General features: G+C 45.0%; 1 non-coding gene across 1 annotated transcript; it reads left to right on the plus strand.

The window, feature by feature from the left end:
• Nucleotides 1–9,626: 9,626 nt before the first annotated feature.
• LOC117310519 (U6 spliceosomal RNA) lies at nt 9,627–9,729 on the plus strand. Its single transcript, XR_004524663.1, has one exon. It is a non-coding gene; the product is annotated as a U6 spliceosomal RNA (small nuclear RNA).
• Nucleotides 9,730–22,487: the final 12,758 nt, after the last annotated feature.

The following is a 22,487-nucleotide window of genomic DNA, read 5'->3' on the forward strand; positions in this document are numbered from 1 at the left end:
CTGAGTTCCTGGGGAGTTGCCATCTGCTTTGTAAAGAAAGGTTTTTCTCTCCGGGTCACATAAGGAAGCCGCACCGGCTCCTCTGATTCCAGAGTTGACAGGGAGAAGGGAGAAAGCTATGCAGAAGTGTTTCCCAGGATCAAATTCCCATCTGTATCTCCCCAAAGAATCCAAAGTGGTCTTGGAAGACCATTATTGGAGTGAACGGGTGATTCTGAGTAATCCCCTTGTCTGTCTTTCCTGTAATCTTCTGGCCCAGACCACATGGATTAAGAGTGGTTTCGCCACATCTCTATAAGACATTGAGAGGACGAGATCCGATCGAAGATTGTGGTATTAGTTAAGACGCTCGTGGCTACAAGTTAGGATAAATCCAACTCAAAATGATTTAAACAACAAGGGATTTATCATCTCACATAACAAGACGCCGCGATGTAGGGAAGCTCCAGGGATGGTTGCCTCTCAACGTCATTATGAAGGATCCAGAGCCTTTCCATCTTTCAACTTTGCCAACTTCAGCATGTTGGATAGCTTTGCTCATGGTTGAAAGATGGTTGTAAAACTTCAATAAAGCTGAAAAAAAAAAAGATAGCTGTCACAGTTGTAGTAATAATACATCTTCACACGCAACTTCCTGCTGGTAACAATGAGACTCTTTTTTTATTCTCAAGTCTCCTTTGAAGAGCTAATACCCTCGTCCAGCAGACATCCCCTCACCTCTCATTGCCTAGAATCAGCTCACATGCCCTGAGCTGTTGAGTATGAAGGCTAACCGAGATTCATGCCCTGGTCGGAGGCCAGTTTTACCTGAAAGACGTGGCTACAGGGAGGGGGATGAACACTACCCTGAATAAATTAGGGGATGATCAGCAAGGAAGAAGGGAGGAACATCTATTGGGGAGGTGAACAACTGGGTTGACTACACCTGTGCACTACCAGAGGGCAACACCAGTAGGCCTATAGGGCACTCTTGCTGCATCTGGGGTGGGGAAGTGCATTAGGCATCAGCAACTTTGGCGGGGATAGACAACTTCATTGAGCTTCAGGGATTCCAGAATGTAGGGGTACAAAGAAAGAAATTCATCACCTTCTGGACATACCAGCTCAACTCAATTCCCACAGTCTCTTCAAGGACATCCAGGTCAATCTTGAATCTTCAGTGATTGGTTGTCCTCTACAGTAGTCCTGCCAAGTGGTTGCCCAAACACTGCTTGAACACCTCCAGTGGCAGGGATCTCACCACTTAACAAGCCATGTTATCTCTAGGGAGCTCTAAATATTAGAAAGCGTTTTCTGCCGACTCCAAAGTGTCCACACATGTACTGTTTGCTCAGTGATTAGGTGACAAAGCCTTTGAAGTTGCTTGCTGTCAGTGTTTACTGGAAATGGAAGTTTTCAGATGTTTCTAACTAAAATTTCCTTGCAACTTCATATGTGTTGCCAAGAGATACTTAAAAAAATAAACAACCAAATAACTCTGGGGAATTTTTGGCTTGTCTTCATTAAGATCTGTAAATATTTTTCATAATTCAAACCCATTTTGGGTTTGACTGGTTTAAATTTTAACAAGAGATTAGACCATAGCATATCCTAATAACTAACATTTTGGGGGAAAATGTTTTAAGGAAATGCATTGCAGTATTAGCTTTGAAAGTAGTCATTGTATGTGAGTCCCACATTGCTCCTTCCCAGGTTAGATTGGAGAAGCCTAGCTGAACTGGTTGTCCCTGTGGGAAGAGGAGATCATTTCCCTTGGCGCCACCTTCACGCAGTGTGGGGTGGTGTATTTGCTGTGTTCACGTGAATCCAGATGAATGGGGAATAACAATGGCTCCCGCCTTGGCCATGACAGTTCAAGGGCTTGGTAGCATTGATTGCTGGGCTGCAGTGGGTAGGGGTTGGGGACAATGTCCCAGGGAGAGTCTAGGGTAGAGATTAAGGGACCTTTTGTCCCCCAGTGACTGTTCTTCTCTGACTACATGGATCACCACTGCCTAACCAGACCAAAAGTAGTTGTCCAGGCTCACCAGAATAATGGATTCTAGTCAATTGTTCTCGAATCTCAGTATGATGCTATGGAAAGATTTTCTCTATGTCCAGCTGGGAAGACTGCCCATAAATATGCTTGCATTGTCAGAGACATGATATCACATTTTTTTGAACTGAAGTATAGTTGACGTACTGTAATATTATGTTACAGGTGTACAATATAGTGGTTTACAATTTTTTAAAGTTATACTCCATTTATAGTTATTATAAAATACTGGCTAGGGCTTCCCTGGTGGCGCAGTAGTTGAGAATCTGCCTGCCAATGCAGGGGACACGGGTTCAAGCCCTGGTCTGGGAAGATCCCACATGCCGCGCAGCAACTGGGCCCATGAGCCACAACTACTGAGCCTGTGCGTCTGGAGCCTGTGCTCCGCAACGAGAGGCCACGACAATGAGAGGCCCCCGCACTGCGATGAAGAGTGGCCCCTGCTTGCCACAAGTAGAGAAAGCCCTCTCACAGAAACGAAGACCCAACACAGCCAAAAATAAATAAATAAATTAAAAAAAAAATACTGGCTATATTCCCCATGTTGTGCAATATATACTTGTAGCTTATTTTATACCTAATAGTTTGTACCTCTTTATCCCCTACCTGTTTTTTGCCCCTCCCCCCTTCCTCACCCCACTGGTCACCACTAGTGTGTTCTCTATATCTGTGAGTCTTCTTTTTTATTATATTCACTAGTTTGTAGTATTTTTCAGATCTCACATATAAGTGAGATCCAGTATTTGTCTTTCTCTGTCTGACTTATTTCACTTAGCATAATGCCCTCCCAGTCTATCCATGTTGTTGCAAATGGCAAAATTCCATTCTTTTTCATGGCTTAGTAGTATTCCAGTGTGTGTGTGTGTGTGTGTGTGTGTGTGTACACCACATCTTTATCCAGTCATCTGTTGATGGACACTTAGGTTGTTTCCATGTCTTGGCTATTGTAAATAATGCTGCTATGAACATTGGGGTGCATGTATCTTTTCAAATTAGAGTTGATTCCATCTATAATGTTACCCCCTCTTTTCACCATCCTCCTGATTCATGTTCCTTCCCTCCACCACCAACTCTGAAGCCACTATCCTTGCAGCAGCCCTACTCCTCCCTTTTGGATTTGGTTTTGGCTTTGTGGAAATACGGTTAAGGCAGATTCATTCTTCTCTAACAGTGGTCAAGAGTCTGACATAGCCTGTGGAACCAACCTTCAGAAAATTGTTCCCAATTCCCAATAGTCATACTTGGCCATTCTTCTCCTTTAACAGATGTGCCCTCATTTTTCCAGTGGTGTCTCCTGTTCCCTCAAGAGGTCAGCTACTCACTGCTCCTGTTACTCGGTAGGGAGTGTTGTCCCAGCCTGTGGCACACTTGGAGTCCCCCCCACTTTGGGGCACATCTCCTGACTCTGAAGATGGATATAATTTTTTGAATAGCCAGAAGTTAGTAAAGGCCAAGTCTGATGCACTGGACACAGCGTTCTGTCACTAACCAGATCCTTCTGCATATTATATAGATGCCAAGGAAGCCAGGTTCTCGTGGGGTGCCCTCAGTCTCAAGGTAAGTAATTTTGCTCGAAAATGAGATGTGATTATGAAAGGAGAGAGATTTTCTCGCTCGACTCAGAAGTGGGTTCCGAAGGCAGGCCACGTGAACAGTGCTTCACATCTGTACTTGGGAGGAGGAAGCAGCATGCTTGGAACTGCAAGTCCTGCTCTGTCGTTAAAAGTCACCGATTTCATGACTGCATGGACTCATGGTGGGCTGGTGTGAGGCTGCATCAGGAGGTCCTATCAGCTTGGTGGTCTTATCCAGCTTCCTTCAACATTGGCCTTTGTCATCTTGTCACCCATGACCTGCTTCTCCAGCAGTCATCGCTGGTGTGATCAGTGCTCAGACCCATCGGAACCTCAATCTCTCACAGACAAATTCTGAAACTGGAAAAAAAAACTAAGGAAGGCCGGGTTTGTCCCAGGCCCCCTCAGCCTCCCAGGTAGCAGTCTCTTCCTACCCTAGAGACTCGGATGGTGTGCTTTCCCTCCTGGAGCATCTGCAGTTTGACAGGGAGCAACGTCTTCAGCCGAAGCAATGACATCATCATTGAGGGATTTGAGGAGAGGGCGGTGCGGAAGGGCAGGGCGTGGGAGGCTGCTTCCAAGTTTCCCAAATCACTCATTAGCTCCGAAAAACACCAGCCACTGGACTGTTTCACATCCTCCAGAGAACGTGCCACCAAGATGGTCTCCAGAACCTTGTCACGACTGGCCAAGAGGAAGATGGTTTCCATTTAGTCTATACTTTCGGCTGCTTCCCCGAGGGAAGGCCGGGCCCATCCTACTCACTGTTTTTATAACAGGCAGGAGCCTGTCTGGCGATGCGGCCAAACTTGTCGGGTGGCTACGTGGATTGCAGATAAGCTGAGTGACGACTCAGGGTGGAAGGCACCATGAGTGGATGCCAGCCAGACCACCACGGCGCAGGCAAGCTGATTATACAGGCGGATCCCTACTCTGGAGAGGGCTGGGCTGTTGGGGAACTGGAGGCTGGTTCAGCAGTCCACCTAATTTGAGACCTAAGTAAAAATGTGTGTTTGGTAATGGAGACGCTCATATTGAAAACAGGTGGTGTTTGGGTTTTTGCCTACTCTCGAAAATGGATTGTCTGAGGCCCACAGTGCTTTTCTGGCTCCAAAGTCTCAGCCCGTTGTGGGTTTGGAGCTCCGCTAAGGATGAGGCCTGCTTGAACCTCTGTTCTGAAGGGGGCTCCTTGAAGGTCAACAAGGATATGGGGTTGTCGTTGAGTTGCAGACCTTGCCTCACAATGAAGAGCAGGGGAAAAAATGAAGGCTGCTGGTCCAAGGCATCATGTAAGCACATGGGAGAGAGAAAGCTGCAGCTGACATGCTAGTACAAGGCATAACATACACAGAAAATGACAAACGTAGAAGGTAACGCAACTGCCAACCAAGCAGTACGGACTAGGGTTTTCCAGACTGTTCTCTCAAAGCTTACTATAGTGCATTGGAGGTATTTCATAAGTAGGGTTGATTCGTTGGTGCATTCCTTGATGCGTTTATTTATTCATTCCAGAAACTTCTTCCATGGAGAGAGGGGTCAGTGTGTGTGTGTGTGTGTGTGTGTGTGTGTGTGTAAGTGAGGGCTCCTGGTTATTATTTAAATAATGCATTTCCTTTCTTTGCTCTCCGCAAATCATACCCTCATCTTCATCCTGTACTGTGCTTATTTTCAAGTGCAGTCAAGAATAAGTCAGAAAGTGATCTGTCCAAGTGTTGCTACCTAGAAACAGAAAGTAGATTCCATCTGTATGCCCAGTCATCCGTAATAGCCTCTACTGCATGTCATCTCTTTTTTTTTTTTTTTTTTTTTTTTCGGTACGCGGGCCTCTCACTGATGTGGCCTCTCCCGTTGCGGAGCACAGGCTCCGGACGCACAGGCTCAGCGGCCATGGCTCATGGGCCCAGCCTCTCCGTGGCATGTGGGATCCTCCCGGACCAGGGCACGAACCCGTGTCCCCTGCATCGGCAGGCGGACTCTCAACCACTGCGCCACCAGGGAAGCCCTATCACCAGGGAAGCCCTATCATTTTTTTAAAGAGAAACAACACCCACCATTGTATATTGGTTACAACCAGTCAACGTAGGGCTTAATTGGAGTTTTTGTGGGTTGGCGCAGTTGGTGTGCTGGTCCTATGTATGTGGACGTAGAGCTCAGACAGGTTGAAAGGGGGGCATAGTGGGATGCCTGCCACCACCAACCCACTCTGCAAACTGTCTTTGGGTCAGAAGAACCGCTATGTGTAGGTAATGCTTCAGTGTTTGAATGGGACTTCTAAAGTTTCGACCTGCTCTACAGGTCAGTGTTTTAAAGACAACTCAATGGATTACATTAGTTCTACACAGTTGGGAAAGGGTAGCCAAGGGCTTGAGCGTGGCCCTTATTGTTAACATCACTTTCGATTGTGGCTTATATTAAAAGACTACGAATACCCCCCCCCAAAAAAATGAAAAGGAAAAAAACTACAAATACAATGAATAAATTTACTGTGAGATTTTCAATATGTTGGGCCACATTTGGCCATCTGTGGAATTACTGGGAAAATTACCTGCAAGATTTTACGTAGTTACTGGTCTCAAATACTTACTGGAATGCAACAAATACAGAATCATCGACATATACAAATCCTGATGAATTTGCAGGTGGGTATCTGCAGGGTGTTCAGCAGCGAGCTAGGTGATTCTCTGAATTCAGTTCCCGAACTAGGAAGTTCAACCTTAGTACTCTGTTTCGTGTGAAAATATGGGCAAACTTGGTCTGGCTTTCTGATTCCCATAGAAATGCCCTGGAGAACACTCTTGCACTGTTGGTGGGAATGTAAATTGATACAGCCACTATGGAGAACACTATGGAGGTTCCTTAAAAAACTACAAATAGAACTACTATACGACCCAGCAATCCCACTACTGGGCATATACCCTGAGAAAAGCATAATTCAAAAACAGTCATGTACCAAAATGTTCATTGCAGCTCTATTTACAATAGCCAGGTCATGGAAGCAACCTAAGTGTCCATCAACAGATGAATGGATAAAGAAAATGTGGCATATATATACAATGGAATATTAGCCATAAAAAGAAACGAAATTGAGTTATTTGTAGTGAGGTAGATGGACATAGAGACTGTCATACAGAGTGAAGTCAGTCAGAAAGAGAAAAACAAATACCGTATGCTAACAGAGGTATATGGAATCTAAAAAAAAAAATGGTTCTGAAGAACCTAGGGTCAGGATAGGAATAAAGACGCAGACGTAGAGAATGGACTTGAGGATACGGGGAGGGGGAAGGGTAAGCTGGGACGAAGCGAGAGAGTGGCATGGACATATATACACTACCAAATGTAAAATAGATAGCTAGTGGGAAGCAGCCGCATAGCACAGGGAGATCAGCTGGGTGCTTTGTGACCACCTAGAGGGGTGGGATAGGGAGGGTGGGAGGGAGGGAGATGCGAGAGGGAAGAGATATGGGAACATATGTATATGTATAGCTGACTCACTTTGTTATAAAGCAGAAACTAACACACCATTGTAAAGCAATTATACTCCAATAAAGATGTTAAAAAATAAAATAAATAAAAGTAAAAAGAAAAAATAAAAAAAAGAAATGCCCTGGAGGCTTTCCGCCTCTGCAGTCTGTGGGTCTGAGCCTCACGTTGGACAGCATGGCAGTGTAGCCAAAGGGGATCTGAGACTGGAGGCCATTTGGTTTATGCCCATTTGGGGGTCTTAAACCCTCATGAAACTGAATGGGTCTTTTTACTTTTGTTGCTGAGTGAGTGGGGTAATTGCTTCAAATTCCATTTTGTTCTGGCTGGGGCCTCATGCTCTTGTTTTTGTCTCTTGAGGACTGTACTTGATCTTCTCACTTGAGTACTGTAACTGTGCTGTCTGCAGTGTCCCTAGGGGGTGCACTCTTTGGCCATGTTCTCTGATAACTGGTGAACGATGAAGAAGTCCTGCTCGTTTTCAGTGACTAAATGGAACGGGAGTGTAGAGCTTTGATCCCGGTCATGAATCTTTCAATGAACTCTCCTGTGAAGCCCCCCACAAACTGTTCCTGGAGGACAGCTCCTTGTTAAGGAGACACCACAGATCTGAAGGTAGTCTGCCCTGGATGTGACCAGAGGGAGGAAAAATGGCGTGGGAGGTGCTTCATATACCCTTTGGGGAGATTTCTCTCTGCATATATGTGTGTGTAAAAATAAACATTGTGATTTTGCTTTCTCTAGCATGAACTCAGCAAAGTTAACCTAATTAGTGAACTTAGAGACCATTCGAAACCTTTTCTGGTTTCTTTATGCTATGCTGAAATCCACATATAATTAGCCATTCATTTTTAAATCCAGAAGAAATTATTCATATGTGTAGGTGAAAATGTTGAGAAATAAAGAGGGAAGGGAGAGGGTAGGAAAAGATCATGTACAGGCACAGTACATGTGTTTCAAATTTTTTTTTTCCTGAGACTCTGAAAAGAGAAATGAAGTTTTGCATTTACCAAGTCTATTAGGTTTTCTGATTTTAGAACAGGATAAACTGGGTTTTTCCTTCCCAGTTGTAAGCTAGAATTGAAATTCAGGCCAACTTCGTCTTATTGGACTTAGAAAGTATTTTCCAGGCAGAGTATATTAAGGCACAACTTTTCTCGTAACTGATTAGTATATACAAAAATGTTTGAACAAATGCCTTCTTCATTCCATGGAAAATAAGGTTCTGATAAGATACAGGAATAAAAATATAACCACCTGTTCAATAAAGAGTTCCATTGGGGAGAGAGAGGCAAGGAGAATCTGTGTGTTCCTGTGTCCTCAGCCCAAGGACTTTCCTAGTCCGAATGACCTAAGTTACTAAAAGAAAAGTGGGTGAGTCCCAACCAATATATTCATAAAGTTTGCTGCTTTCTTAGAAGTTGCAACCAAGCATCGGGCAATGCTCCTTGGGCATTTTTCATGGGCTAGTTTGCGAAAGTCAAGTGAAGGAATTGTTTGAATCTTCTTTGACAAGTGCTGTGTGGGCCAAAGCTTCAAGGAGATTTATCAAAGTCATTGAAGCAGCTTCTACAACAGAGGAGGGATGTAATATCTAAGTTGTGTAAACCTAGGCCATTCGGGCTGGGAGGCAGCTGAGGGTGAGGCTGTTTTAGCGGAGCCAGCATTTCGAATTCACTCTTCCCTTATCCTCCTTGGCCTACCTTCTCAGTAATGGATTTGTCAGCGACAGGATTGACCTAACCAATTTCCTAACAGCAACGCCTTGTTGTCGAGCAAACAATTAGAGTAAGAATGTTGAGATTTGTGCTCAAATTGTATTTTGTTACACCGACTTCCTTCAGACCTCAAGTGAGTATGGTATGGAGAGCTTTAACATGAAATGATCTCTACGAAGAATTTCATTTTCCCAGGATCTTTGAATGAAACGGATACTGATCCGCTATTGTTTTCTCCCGGGGCTTACCTGGAGGGAGAACAGAGGGGCTATAGAAGTGTGTGCTCCTCTCTTTCTTTGGGGGAGAGATCAGGCAGATAAGAGTGAGGGATCTTCAACCAGCAGGGACTCCCCTTCAGAGCAGGAATGTGAACAGGTCAATTCTTCCAGCTCTTGATGGGTTTGGGTTAGGAGTTTGTGTGTATTTACATGTATAGAATTGGACACGCTAGCCCTGTCAGCTTGGGCTCATAAACAAATACGATCAAGGGACTCTCTTTACTTGATCTTTCTTTGACAAAGAATGTACATCCGCACAGGGCTGGAGGGTCCCACTCTTCCCTGCAGCCCGATGCAGCCATCAATCGATTCCCTGCGTAGCGGTAATGTACCAGGTGCAAACCTCCTTAAATGTTATCATCCAGCCCACGTTTCACCATTTTGTTGATGAGACTATCGTGGAAGACAATACAGTTTAGAACACACAGAGGATCAGCAGAGCTTAGAACGTGCAGGTAAGGAAGAATACTTATTGGACCAGAAAGTCTGGAGCAGGGGCTTCACTGTTTTGTAAGTGAGGAAGGAATTAAAAGTCAGCATTAGGTGCTGGCTTCCAATATACTAAAATTGGAACGATATAGAGAAGATTATCATGGCCCCTGTGCAAGGATGACACCCAAATTCGTGAAGCGTTCCATATTTTTGAATGGACTTGAGGACACGGGGAGGGGGAAGGGTAGGCTGGGACGAAGTGAGAGAGTGGCATGGACATATCTACACTACCAAACGTAGGGTGGATAGCTAGTGGGAAGCAGCCACATGGCACAGGGAGATCAGCTCGGTGCTTTGTGACCACCTAGAAGGGGGGGGATAGGGAGGGTGGGAGGGAGACGCAAGAGGGAGGGGATATGGGGATACATGTATACGTATAGCTGATTCACTTTGTTATAAAGCGGAAACTAACACACCATTGCAAAGCAATTATACTCCAATAAAGATGTTAAAAAACCCAAAAAGTCAGCATCAGAAACCCACTCTAAGCTATTCTAGGTTGTTGGTTTTATTTTTGTTTGAGAACACTGTTGCAAAATATGACCCATGCTGTAGGTTCAGTCATTCTCAGTACTTTCCACGATCTTCGTGATGTCCTGTATTTAACACCTCCTGCAGGTGTTGTTATAGAAGGAGCACTGTGGCCTTCCTGCTTCCCATCATCAAACATCGCTCTTTGACTGGAGCTGCTCAGAGGTTTCCTCTTTAACATTTTCAAGCCCAATAGTGTGTGGGTTCCACATTCTTTTCTAAATATGCAAAAGCCACCTGTTTGAAAATGTGGTCCAGAATATGGCTGGGGCTCAGTGTCGGGCTCGCTGCTTTGCAGTTTCCGGAATCCACCCATATGTGTGTCTATATTTAGCTGCCACCATCAACATTTTCCATCTCTTACATGTTTAGCCAACTTTTGTGTGGGCTGTTGCTTTGACCTTGCAGCGAAATTCTAAGCGTGTATGGGACCAAAATAAATAATGAAAAGATCATCTGTTCACCGCAGCCAGGCATACTAGAGAGAGGAACAGCTCCTCTCAATGGCTTTGGGTGGCTGAGCGTCTTGTACCGGCAACTTGGGTTTTTGCCCCTCGGCAGAGACGCTCCCTCACAGATGCACGGCAGGGCCCCATCCACTCTGGGAGGGGTGCAGGCGATGTAATGGGGACTGGTCATAGATGCCTGGACCACAGCATTCTAGAAAAAGCCCAACCTTCCACCTGCTTGAGTGGGACAGAGACTGGCAACAGAGGCTATTTCTGGGAGATCCAGAAGGGGAAGGAAATCACATGGCGTAGATTGTTCTTGTTTAATAATTTCCTCCATAAAACTTGCTTCAAATGAACAGCCAGGACAGATTAGCGAGGAGATGTGACAAAAGTTGAGCCTTTGAGGGCAGGGATTATGCTGAGAAGGGACTGAGGAAAACCCCATGACGACGCAATTGTCAGCTCATTTCCTTTGCTCTGTACAGGATGGTCATATGTCAGCATCTGGTGCACTATCCCCTGTTAAAGGAGCAGAGTGGGACAGCGTGTCATAGAACAAGCCCTGGATGGTCAACTCCACGAGGGAGGGGCCCAGATCTGTCTTGTTCAGGCACTTATTCGAGAACAATGCCTAGAACAATGCCTGACATGGATTAGGAGATCAAGCATTTTTCGTTTAAATCCATGACAATACATAGTATCATAATGTAGTTTAAAGAACGAAACAAGAAAAAAATTAATAAATTCATTGGTCTCCTTTGAGGATGTTAGGTAACTAAATCATCTGAAAAATGGTGAGTAGAAAGAAAGAATCAAGCATTTATCTTCCTTTCCTACGTAAACCATACCCCAGGGGAACCAAATATATTATGAGGCGAAGATTCATTTTACTGCAAGCATTCCAGCTAATAAATGAAGAGAGACTGACAGAATTTTGGGGTGTCAAGACTTTGCATCCACTAATAAATCAATGAGTCCGGGCCTTGATCATCGGCTGCATTAACATCACGCGAAGAGTGACAAGCAGACAATGCATGCTTCCTGATGACCTACATGCCACCATTTATGAAGGAATAGGCCAAAAGAATAGAATCTGAACCTGATCAAGCTTCTAATTCAAGCTTCCAATTGACAGGAAATCTAGGGAACAAAGCAGTATGTTGTCACGAGTAAAATCCAGACTGTGGGAAACTGGAAAAGACAAACGCTAAAGGAAAAAAGGAGAGAAAGAGAGAGAGGAAAGGGGGACCTGAGAGATTTTCAAAGGCTTAAGAAATGTATTGATTAATTGCAATGAATGAATCGATCCTGATTTGAACAAATAAATTGTTTTAAAATGTTTTTAAGGGAATTCCCTAGCAGTCCAGTGGTTAGAACTTGGCGCTTTCACTGCTGAGGGCTCGGGTTCGATCCCTGGTCGGGGAGCTAAGATCCTACAAGCCGAGTGGCACGGCCAGAAAGAAAGAAAGAAAGAAAAAGAAAAGACAATATAAATCAAATGTTTCTTAAAAGAGAGAAATATTTGTTGATGGATGAACGGTGGCAAGTTGAAGGGGAAGGCTGCAGCTTGACAAGCTCGTCTGCGCTCGGGGACTAGCCCAAGCCACGGGGCAGCGGGACTAATTTTAGTTCCCACCTGCTGGTGGAAACAGGGCTCTGAAGATTCTGCCAGGCTTGATTGGAATTATGCTCCATTTCAAAGCTGTAAAAAGTAGATGCGAAGCTTCGAGCAAGCAGAGACCACATCTACCTTATTCAGTGTCTTCCAAGTGCCTAGGAGCCATGCGAGGCACACAGTAAATGCTCTGATGTGTTTGCTGAGCTGGGAGAGCTGAATCCACATCCCGCCTGTGCCGCTAACTTGCTGTGAGATAGCTAGGCAAGTTATTGCTCCTTCTCTGGGCTTCTGTTTCTTCACACCTACAAAGAAGGAACTGGGCCTATTGCTAGCGAAAACCCCTTCCACTTCACGTATTCTGTGATTACAGAAGAAGCACTTCATTTCCCAGAAATGTGACCAAGCTTAGCCCTAGATCAATCTGTGGGAATTACTTCAGGGCCACGAACACCATGACACTTCCTGCATTACACCAGCAAACGTCCTCCTTGACCACAGGAGAAAGACCACTGCTTTTGTCCCATGGTTGTGCACTCATGGGACTTGAGTTTTCTTGTGAGTTTCCAGTTTGCTTTATGTTCACAGGAAAGGGGCCATATTGACCCAGAAGCATTTCAGTTTGTCTCCCCACAGGGAGCCAGCTGAGTGAAGGTCAAAGGCCCACCTGCTCGGGTGGTGTGAGCTGTCTAGAGCTCATTAAACCAAAGGGCGGCCCTTCAGAGTTTCCAGAACTGCTGAACAGCCGAGCAGGTTCTTTCTGACCCACGGAGCATGCTCACACAAGTTTCCTTATGTGAGCCTGAGGGTAAGTCCGACTCTGTACCCAGAAGCATCTCTCTGGGTCTCCAAGCAAAGGAACTCCCAAGGAAGAGCGAGGACCACAAAGGCCTGAATGGAGGGCTGGAAACAACTTCAATTCCTCCCCCACCTCACCCTGCAACCAGGCCCCAGCTCCCAGCTCCTGTTTATTCATGGCCTGAGAGCTGGGGGGAGGGCCAGTGATCTGAGCACTCTCCTCTAGGGAATAAAGCCACCCTTCAGTGATGGTTTAACTGCAGCCCACGCGGAGGCTTATTCAAGGATTGGAGGCTTATTCAAGGCCATTTATCAAATCAACCAGATACAGATGTTTGTAACTTCCAAGGGTTCTGTCCCAGGGTGTGTTGTGTTGTGGGATCCCGCTGCACCGAGGCTTGCAAAGGCTGCAGCCTGGTGAGTGGCTCCGAGCTGGACACTGTTGGAAGTTAGAACTGTTAGTCTAAAAGGGAATATTAAGGCGGAAAAAGGCGTCAACAAGAGGCAGCCAATACTAGACAATGGACTTGAGGATACAGGGACGGGGAAGGGTAAGCTGGGACAAAGTGAGAGAGTGGCATGGACATATATACACTACCAAATGTAACATAGATAGCTAGTGGGAAGCAGCCGCATGGCACAGGGAGATCAGCTCGGTGCTTTGTGACCACCTAGAGGGGTGGGATAGGGAGGGAGACGCAAGAGGGAAGAGATATGGGAACATATGTATATGTATAACTGATTCACTTTGTTATAAAGCAGAAACTAACACACCATTGTAAAGCAATTATACTCCAATAAAGATGTTAAAAAGAAAAGAGGCAGCCAAGTTCATTGGAGACCTCATCCAGGGTGAGGAGAGAGAAAATGTGAGATTTGCTCATAAGCGATCCATCCCGACTTACTCCACTGATGGGGTGTAATTTCGATAAGGGTTACCATCTAGTTTGGTGATGGCGCAGCCCATGATCTTCTGAACTGTGCTGGTTCCAGATTGATTTCTTACCTCACTTGCTTATTTATCATTTGGTTTCTACCCCCATCCACTTCCCTTGAAGGATTGGAGGCGGCTTTCTTCCCTAGTGAATTTTCAAAGCAGGACCATTTTGAAAGACCTTTTTACACTGCTAGCTGCGGCAGGCTGCCGGGCTGCAGGGGGCAGGCCGGCCCCCAGTTCTGGTTACTGAACCATTCAATACGCCAAGTATTTATGGGGCACCTGTGTGCATAGTTCTCTGGGGCTACAAAAGAGAAAGAAAAGCTGTTTCTGTCCTTTCTACTTGGCCCAATCCACTCCCAGGGCCTCGGGAACTCTAAGGGGTGGGGAGCAAAGGTGAGAACCTCAGAACAAAAGGGCCATGTGGCAATTAGGAACTCAGGAGCCTCCTATAGAAACCGAAAGATGGCCGGGCCCTTTTAGACATCACCACCCATGCTTCCCAAACTGAGGTCCGCAGACCCCTAGGGCTCCAGGGCCGTGTGCTGTCGATGGCGTGGGACTTGAAACCACCGGAGAAAACGTATGTCTTCTTACTTAAAGATAGCGATTAGAAAGTGGAGGCAGGGAGAGAATTCTTTTTTCCTTTTAGACCTGTTATTTTTATATTCAAACAAGCACATAAGCATTCATAAACTGAAAACATGAGATTATGCTCTGAAGCAGCCTGCCCCCCGCCCCCCGCGTCGGTGGGACTTGAATTGAGTGATATTTCTGTGGGACATTTTAAGGGGCTCTAAGACTTATGACTGTGCAAGCTGGTAGAATATGCGCCACATGGGTAATTTCAAACTTCTAGTAGCCACGTTCAAAAGAAAAAAGGAACAGATGAACTTGATTCTGGCAATAGAGTTGCTTTAACCTGATATACCCCCAATATTATCATCTCAACCTGTAATCAATATTTTAAAAATTAGCGAGATAGTTTACATCCTTTTTTTTCATACTAAGTCTCCGAAACCTGGTGTGTGTTTTCCACTAACCACACAACTCAGTAAAGACCAGCCACCTCCCCAGTGTTCAATAGCCACGCGTCACCAGTGGCAACTTTACTGGACTGTGCAGGCCTCACCTGCTCATTTTATAAATGACGAAATAGGGCCAGGCCTGGAAGTTACACTTTCTGGTCTCTGCTTCCTAAACTTCCCGCAAAACTTTGTATTCTTATCCCAGATGTTTACTCTTCTCTTCCTTTAGGGTGTGACTGTCCTCTTACTTGGGGAGGCAGCAGACAGACAGACGCGCACACACACACACAGACATACACACACACAGACACACACAAAGTATTTGCTCACATGCTTTGCAGTTTGCTTTCCACACTGCCTTCCTAGCCCCACACAAACGAAAATGTTCTCTCCTGTGGCCGGCTGCCCCCGGGTCCAGGCTTCCAGACTAGCAAGGGAGATGCTCCACCCCCAGGTCAGAAGTTCATGGGTGCCAATGGGTTCACGTGCGAAACCTCCATCCCCACCCTGGCTCACTCCACACATACTCCCGTATTTTCAAAGAGGCCTTCTGGACATCGGCTCCTTAACCTCACTTTGACTGTGGGAAATTTTACACACTAGGGCTGCAGTCTTTCAGGGTGGAGTGGGTCAACGCTTTTCCAGGAGACTGCATAGTCATTGTTCCAATAAATGAAAAAATCCAGTGACGGTAAAGAGCAGAAGGAAACTCACCCACGATCCCTCTCCCCAAACATAAGCACTGCTCGTAGTATTTCCTTCCTGCATGGGGCCTTTTGATGGGCCTGGGACACTTATTAGGAGGGCCAGCTGGGACTGGGACCACGGTGGCCTTAACCTTCTCTCAGTGTGTTTCCCACAGCTCGGGCCGCTTGCAAGGGCTTCCTAAGGAAGGGGAGCCCTCCCAGCCCCTTCCCACACGCATCCCCTCCTGACAGACAGGAACTAGCAATGAGACTGACCCTCTCCGTCCCCAGCGCAGCCTCAAGCTGTCAGTCGTGCACACAGGAGCCCAAGCAGCCTGTGGAGGTTCCTTGACCCCATTGGCCCCGGGCTGACCTCCTGCCAGAGCGGAGGAGCCCGACTGCCAAGAATGCAGTGGAATCCCGCTGAGGCTGGAGCCGAGGCCCGCGAAAATGCGCGGAATGCCATTTGTTCAGACACACTGGCCTTTGCACAGAAAAGCTCTTTGGGCTTCAACAAAGGTAGGACACATTGTTTCAAGACTAAGGGTCTTATCCAAGTTCACTTCACTCGTCTCAAAAGGAGGACGCCAGCTCATTAAAAACAGAGCAAAGCAGCGGTGCTGCAGAGATGACTTGAACTTGACAAAGTTCCCACCCTGTCTCAATTTTGAGACTGATGTCAGATCTCATGTTAAAAAGAAAAACCAAAAAGAAAAAAAAGGCCCTTGGGCTGTTCACAGAATGGGTATTCTTATAAGGATAATTCCACTGTGATTTACAGTGTAAGGAAAAGATTTAGAAATTACTATTATTTAGAAAATGATTTTTTTAAATTTAAAAATTTTCATTAGGATTAATTTTCATTAACTTGAGGGGATTCCATTTTGGTGGCAGGGCGGGTGTGTGCTGGTGAGAGGCACGTGGTAAAGTAACATCAGAACTAGACGGGGGCTGCCTAACCTTTTCCTAATACTTTCCAGTTGACACACCTTTTTTAAAAAAAGTCATTTTTCCACATAATTAAATAAAGTGTGACCTTCAAGGTAACCAAACAGGTACGGGCTGTTATCATGGTGAGATGAAGAAACTGAGGCAGGCCACCAGGAGGTGAAGGGACTAGCTCATGCCGAAAGGCTAATCCAGTAAAAATACCGTTAGTAATACAATCATCAAATATCATATGATATTGCTTATATGTGAAATCTAAAAAAAGGGGTACAAATGAACTTATTACAAAACAGAAGTAGAGTCACGGATGTAGAAAACAAACTTATGGTTACCGGGGGATATGGGGCGGGGAGGGATAAATTGGGAGATTGGGGTTGACATATACACGCTACTATATATAAAATAGGTAACTAATAAGAACCTACTGTATAGCACAGGGAACTCTACTCAATACTCTGTAATGGCCTATATGGGGAAAGGATCTAAAAAAAAAAGAGTGCATATATGTATATGTATAACTGATTCACTTTGCTGTACACCTGAAACTAACACAACATTGTAAATCAACTATACTCCAATAAAATTTTTTTTAAAATACAATCATCATCATCATCATCATCATCATCCTACCAATAACATCTGACATATATACTGCTTCCTTCATGCCAGTTACTGTTGTAAGGGTTTTGAACATATTTCCTCTTTACACTAAACATAGTCCTATGGAAGAAGGTACATATCATTGTTATTCTTCCCAGTTTATAAATGAGGAAACTGCAGCACAGGGATAGTCAGTACCTAGCCTACAGTCACACAGCTAGTATGTGTCACAGCCCATATTTGAACCCAGACCTCTCCAGCCCCTAATCCTGGCTCCTATCACCTTTTCTCCTTCGCAGAGTGGAAAGAGCATTTGATAAATATGGAAACTGGTCCATTGCAGCTCTGTCATGTTTGACCCCAATACACACTTCCTTCTTTCAGCAGTTATCGAGTGACCACTATATGTATGGTTCCGTGTGTGTGGTATAGGGGACATGGTTGGGGGGCAGAGGTGAGAGAGAAGAGATCTTCAAGAAATTTACTGATTTACTTATTATAAATTTATTTATTCGTTGTTCCTGTCCTCACTGTGTTTATGCTCCCGGGTGGCAGACAAATGTGTAAACATCTAGTGAGGTGGAATGCAAAGGGGTTCAAGGGGGGTGCTGGTAATCTATAGGGGGACCCAATGCCTCAGCAACAAGGCAGGGACATGGGACAATGTGACTAGAGCAAGGCCAGGGGAGAGCAGGAAGCTCCATGTGACTGGAACCTAGGATGTGGGGAGGCTTGAAACACTGAAAGGTGAGTCCAGAAAGGCAGTTTAGGGCCAGATGCTTGAATGGAATGCTGAAGAGCTGAACTTTTATCCCTTGGGTGATGGGGAACCACTGAATGATTTTGAGGAGGAGGATCAGAGAAGGATATGACTTGCTATGCTTTTTGGCCTCACAGCTTGCAGGATCTTACTTCACTGACCAGGGATCAAACCCACGCCCCCTGCAGTGGAATCACGGAGTCTTAACCACTGGACCTCCAGAGAAGTCGCTGACTTGCTATGCTTTTTGAGGAAGAGTACACGAGAGGCTGGGGGAAAGCACCTTCACTGGGAATGCTGAAAGAAGATCCTGAGTTCCAAGTGGAACGAGAGACATCGGATGATACTTCCTATCAATACAGCATGCACCTCTGTCCACCACCTCTGAGATTCCTGTTTAGAGGAGTAAAATCATGGCAATGATCTATTAACTTACTTCTTAGAAAGAAACGAACAGGACCTGTTGGAGGGCATTCCAGCCTACTCATGAGAGATACCTACTTTATCAGTTTCCTAATGTTACTGTTAACAACTTACCACAAAGGCAGTGGCTTGAAACAACACAGATTTATGATCCTAAGGTTCTGGAGGACAGAATTCCTAAAATCAAGGAATCGGCAAGTCTGTGTTCCTTTGGGAGACTTTACCAGAAAATCGATTTCCTTCCCTTTTCCAGCTTCTAGAGGCTGCCGGCATGTCTTAGTGGATGATGCCTTCCTCCACCTTTAAAGCCAAAATCCCAGCATTTTCAAATCTCTCTGACCTCTGCTTCCATTGTCACATCTTCTTCTCTGACTCTGAGCCTCCTGCCTCTCTTTCGTAATGTCTTTGTAATGACGATGGGTCTACCTGGATGATCTAGAATCATCTCTCCAACTCAGTTGTGATCCTTAACTTCATTACATCTGCAAAGTCCCTTTTGCCATGTAGGATAACAGGCTCTGGGGGTTAGGCTGTGGGCATCTTTGGAGTGGGCATGATGTAGCCTGCCATGCCTAAACTCCTTTAAATAATCTATTTCTTAAGCACCTTAGAGAAAAATGGATGTCCATCAACTGTAACTATTTATGTTTTCTTCCTGGTACTTGAGGAAACTCTGGTGGAGACACCATATGGGTCAGTAGTGGTACGCTCCATGGCTGTCCCCTACCACTCACAGAGGACCCTGACAACAAGACATGGTCACTGACCTCAGAAATGAGCCACTTGGGCATGGACATATATACACTACCAAATGTAAAACAGATAGCTAGTGGGAAGCAGCCGCATAGCCCAGGGAGATCAGCTTGGTACTTTGTGACCACCTAGAGGGGTGGGATAGGGAGGGTGGGAGGGAGATGCAAGAGGGAAGAGATATGGGGATATATGTATATGTATAACTGATTCACTTTGTTATAAAGCAGAAACTAACACACCATTGTAAAGCAATTATACTCCAATAAAGAGGTTAAAAATAAATAAATAAATTCAATAAGAAACATAAAAAAAAATCTCAGGAATTCTGAGCTACCTCTGAAGGCTGAGGAAGAAATTGGTATCAGGGTGGGCAACTAGCTGAGTCTTCCACAGTTTAAAACAAAATGAAGAAAGAGCAGTAGAAGCGTATTATGAGATAGAGAAGCAGACAGATGAAACGGCTAAGGATGTAAAATGGTGGTTTCTGGGAAGTGGGAATTGGGATGGGGAAAAGCAGTTTGGGGTTTTGCTCTCCTGAAAGCCTTGCGTCATTTGACCTTTAAAATTAGGTATATACATCACTTAGATTTTTTTTTTTTAAGCTGCTTTTGAAACGGGTATGGGGGGAAGGGCATGCAAATACTGCAGATGGCAATATAAACTTGTACAAGCTTGCCGAATGGCAGCTGGGTAATACGGATCAAAACTTTTCATGTGTGGAACATTCAGTCCAGCATTTCCACTCCTGGAATTTATTCTAAGGAAGTAATTGGACAGCCAGTGCTTTGATTATAAAATAGAAAAATTGGAAACTATCTACGTGCCTTGATTTGAACAAGTGATGGCTCATCCACACAGTGCAATTCTATGCCGACGCTTTAAACGATGGATTTGATACCTACCAGATGGTCAAAACTTGTGAAAGCCTGAGGGACTTCCCTGGTGGCGCAGTGCTTAAGAATCCACCTGCCAATGCAAGGGACACAGGTTCGTGCCGTGGTCTGGGAAGATCCCACATGCCCTGGAGCAACTAAGCCTGTGCGCCACAACTACTGAGCCTGCGCTCTAGAGCCCGCGCGCCTAGAGCCCCAGCTCCGCAACAAGAGAAGCCACCAGAAGGAGAAGACCGCGCACTGCAACGAAGACCCAATGCAGCCAGAAATAATTAAATTTATTTTTTTAAAAAAAATTGTAAAAGCCTGAAAACAGCAGGAGTTGCTCAGCATGTGAAAAACAACGTAATGTTGATATAGTGCTGGCGAGTGTACCCTGCTACAATCTTTTTGGACGAAAAAGCAAAAATTGGCATTAGAGAAATGAAAAGTGAAATACACACTTTGATCAATTTTTCTCATAGGGAGTCTAAAATGGTATGACTACTTAGGAAGAAAAACACCACTACTTAGTAAAATGGAGAGTAAATCAAAGGCCATTGTCCACGTACCACTAGGTGGGCCGTGCAAGAACATCTCTCATAGTGTTCAGAGGGCCTGAGGCTGCATGCACTCCACCCGAACGTCCATCAACAGAAAACGGAAATACAGCAGTCCGTGATGAGCCGAAAGACACACCAAACAGCAGCACCCAAAGTAACGCGAGAACATCTGCGGGGTTTGCAAACATTACATTTTGCGGAAGACAACAGAAAACCAATGAACGAATTCACCTAGGTACATAACCTTCCACGTGAAGATAAACGACCTTACACGGAGAATCACACTCGGGAGATTTAAAACCATGAAAACCAGTACTAACACCGCGAGAAATGCACCTCCCGGAGCCTAGTTGAAACCCGCAGCGCTTTCCTCAGGCTTTTACTTAATTCCAGTTTCACCGGGTCGCGGTTGCGGCTTGCTTCCAGGTGGCTAACGAGTCCTTTGCTTCCCAGGCAGTAGACCCACACAGAAATACCTTCGTAAATAAAGCCAAACGAAACCACAATGAACCCTGAGCCTATGCACCGAGAGTAACACGGCTGACAAGCTGATCGAACAACAAGCTTTCTCGTTAGGTCTATTTTTTTCACACACATATCAGCCCTGCTTATTTTCCGCAAGGCCTCCAAAAATTAGAAGCTCGGTGTTGCTTTGACTCCTCAGCAGGCGAATCTTCCGAAAACAACAGAAGATTTACACATGCTGAGGAGTGGGGGGGGCCTATGTCTAACAGTCTCGGAAGACAATGCCAGGGAGATTGACCCCACTTGTACAGTGAGGGTGAACGTAAGCTCGGGTCAAGAGCTTGCAACACTTCTTTCCAGTGAAGTGACTGAAGTCTCATTCTTTGAAATAATAGCTTTAAAGGAAAACTATGGCTTTCATTTGAACATATATCGCATTTCATTCTCGTTATGCAAATGAACGCTGAGTCCCCGCCCCCGAGATTCACGCCCAACGTGGGCCGAAGCCCGCTTCCGGTGGCGTTTACCCGCTTCCGGTGGCGTTTACCCGGGACCCTGACTACGGGTCTTCTGCTTCTCAAGGCTCTGAGTGTGATTTCTTTGGGGTAAAGGATTTTGTTGACTGCTTAAGAAAACGTCAGAGCTCTGCATTTGACACGAGAGACGGTTCACAACAGAATATCAAATGAAAGGTAAAAGACAACTATGAAACTATATTTAATATTAGACTTTTTCTTCCAAAAAGAGATGTCTGTGTGTGCGTTGGGCATGTACATGCACAGAAGAGTGCTTACACCAAAATTATGCTTACGCTAAAATATGACTGGCCGTTATGCCTTTTGTTAACTCTTTATTTTCGTCTATGTTTTCAGAAATTTCTGTGCTTGACGTATGGAGAAAAAATAAGGAAATCAACAAAAAGATTTCATAATAAGCAAATATAAAGGAATTACAAGAAAAGAATAATAAGCACAGTAGAAATAAAGACAAAGAATCAAGGAAGCCAAAATGAGTTTTAAACCATTTTTATTGGACTATAGTTGATGTACAATATTGTGTTAGTTTCAGGGGTACAGCAAAGTGAGTCAGTTATACGTATATATATATATATCCACTCCTTTTTAGATTCCTTTCCCATATAGGCCATGACAGAGTATGGAGTAGAGGGCCCTGTGCTATACATTAGGTCTTTATTAGTTGCCTGTTTTATATATAGAAGTGTGTATATGTCCATCGCAATCTGCCAATTCAGCCCCCGCAAATGATTTAATTTTTTTTAAAGATTTCATCAAGGAAAAGAAGAAGGCGCGAATAACACTAGGAATGAGATATGGGATATAAACAAAGATACAAAAGTGCGGCCCGCCAGGCTGGCTCCACACCCAGTATCATTCCTCTCCTTCCTCCCTACTGAGTGTCTGCATGATAAGGGGCAGCAACGTGAGGTCATAGGTCAAAACTTCCTTACAAGTATTGGAA

Source organism: Tursiops truncatus, chromosome X (genome assembly GCF_011762595.2).
Source record: "Tursiops truncatus isolate mTurTru1 chromosome X, mTurTru1.mat.Y, whole genome shotgun sequence".
In the NCBI taxonomy this organism is placed as follows: Eukaryota; Metazoa; Chordata; class Mammalia; order Artiodactyla; family Delphinidae; genus Tursiops; species Tursiops truncatus.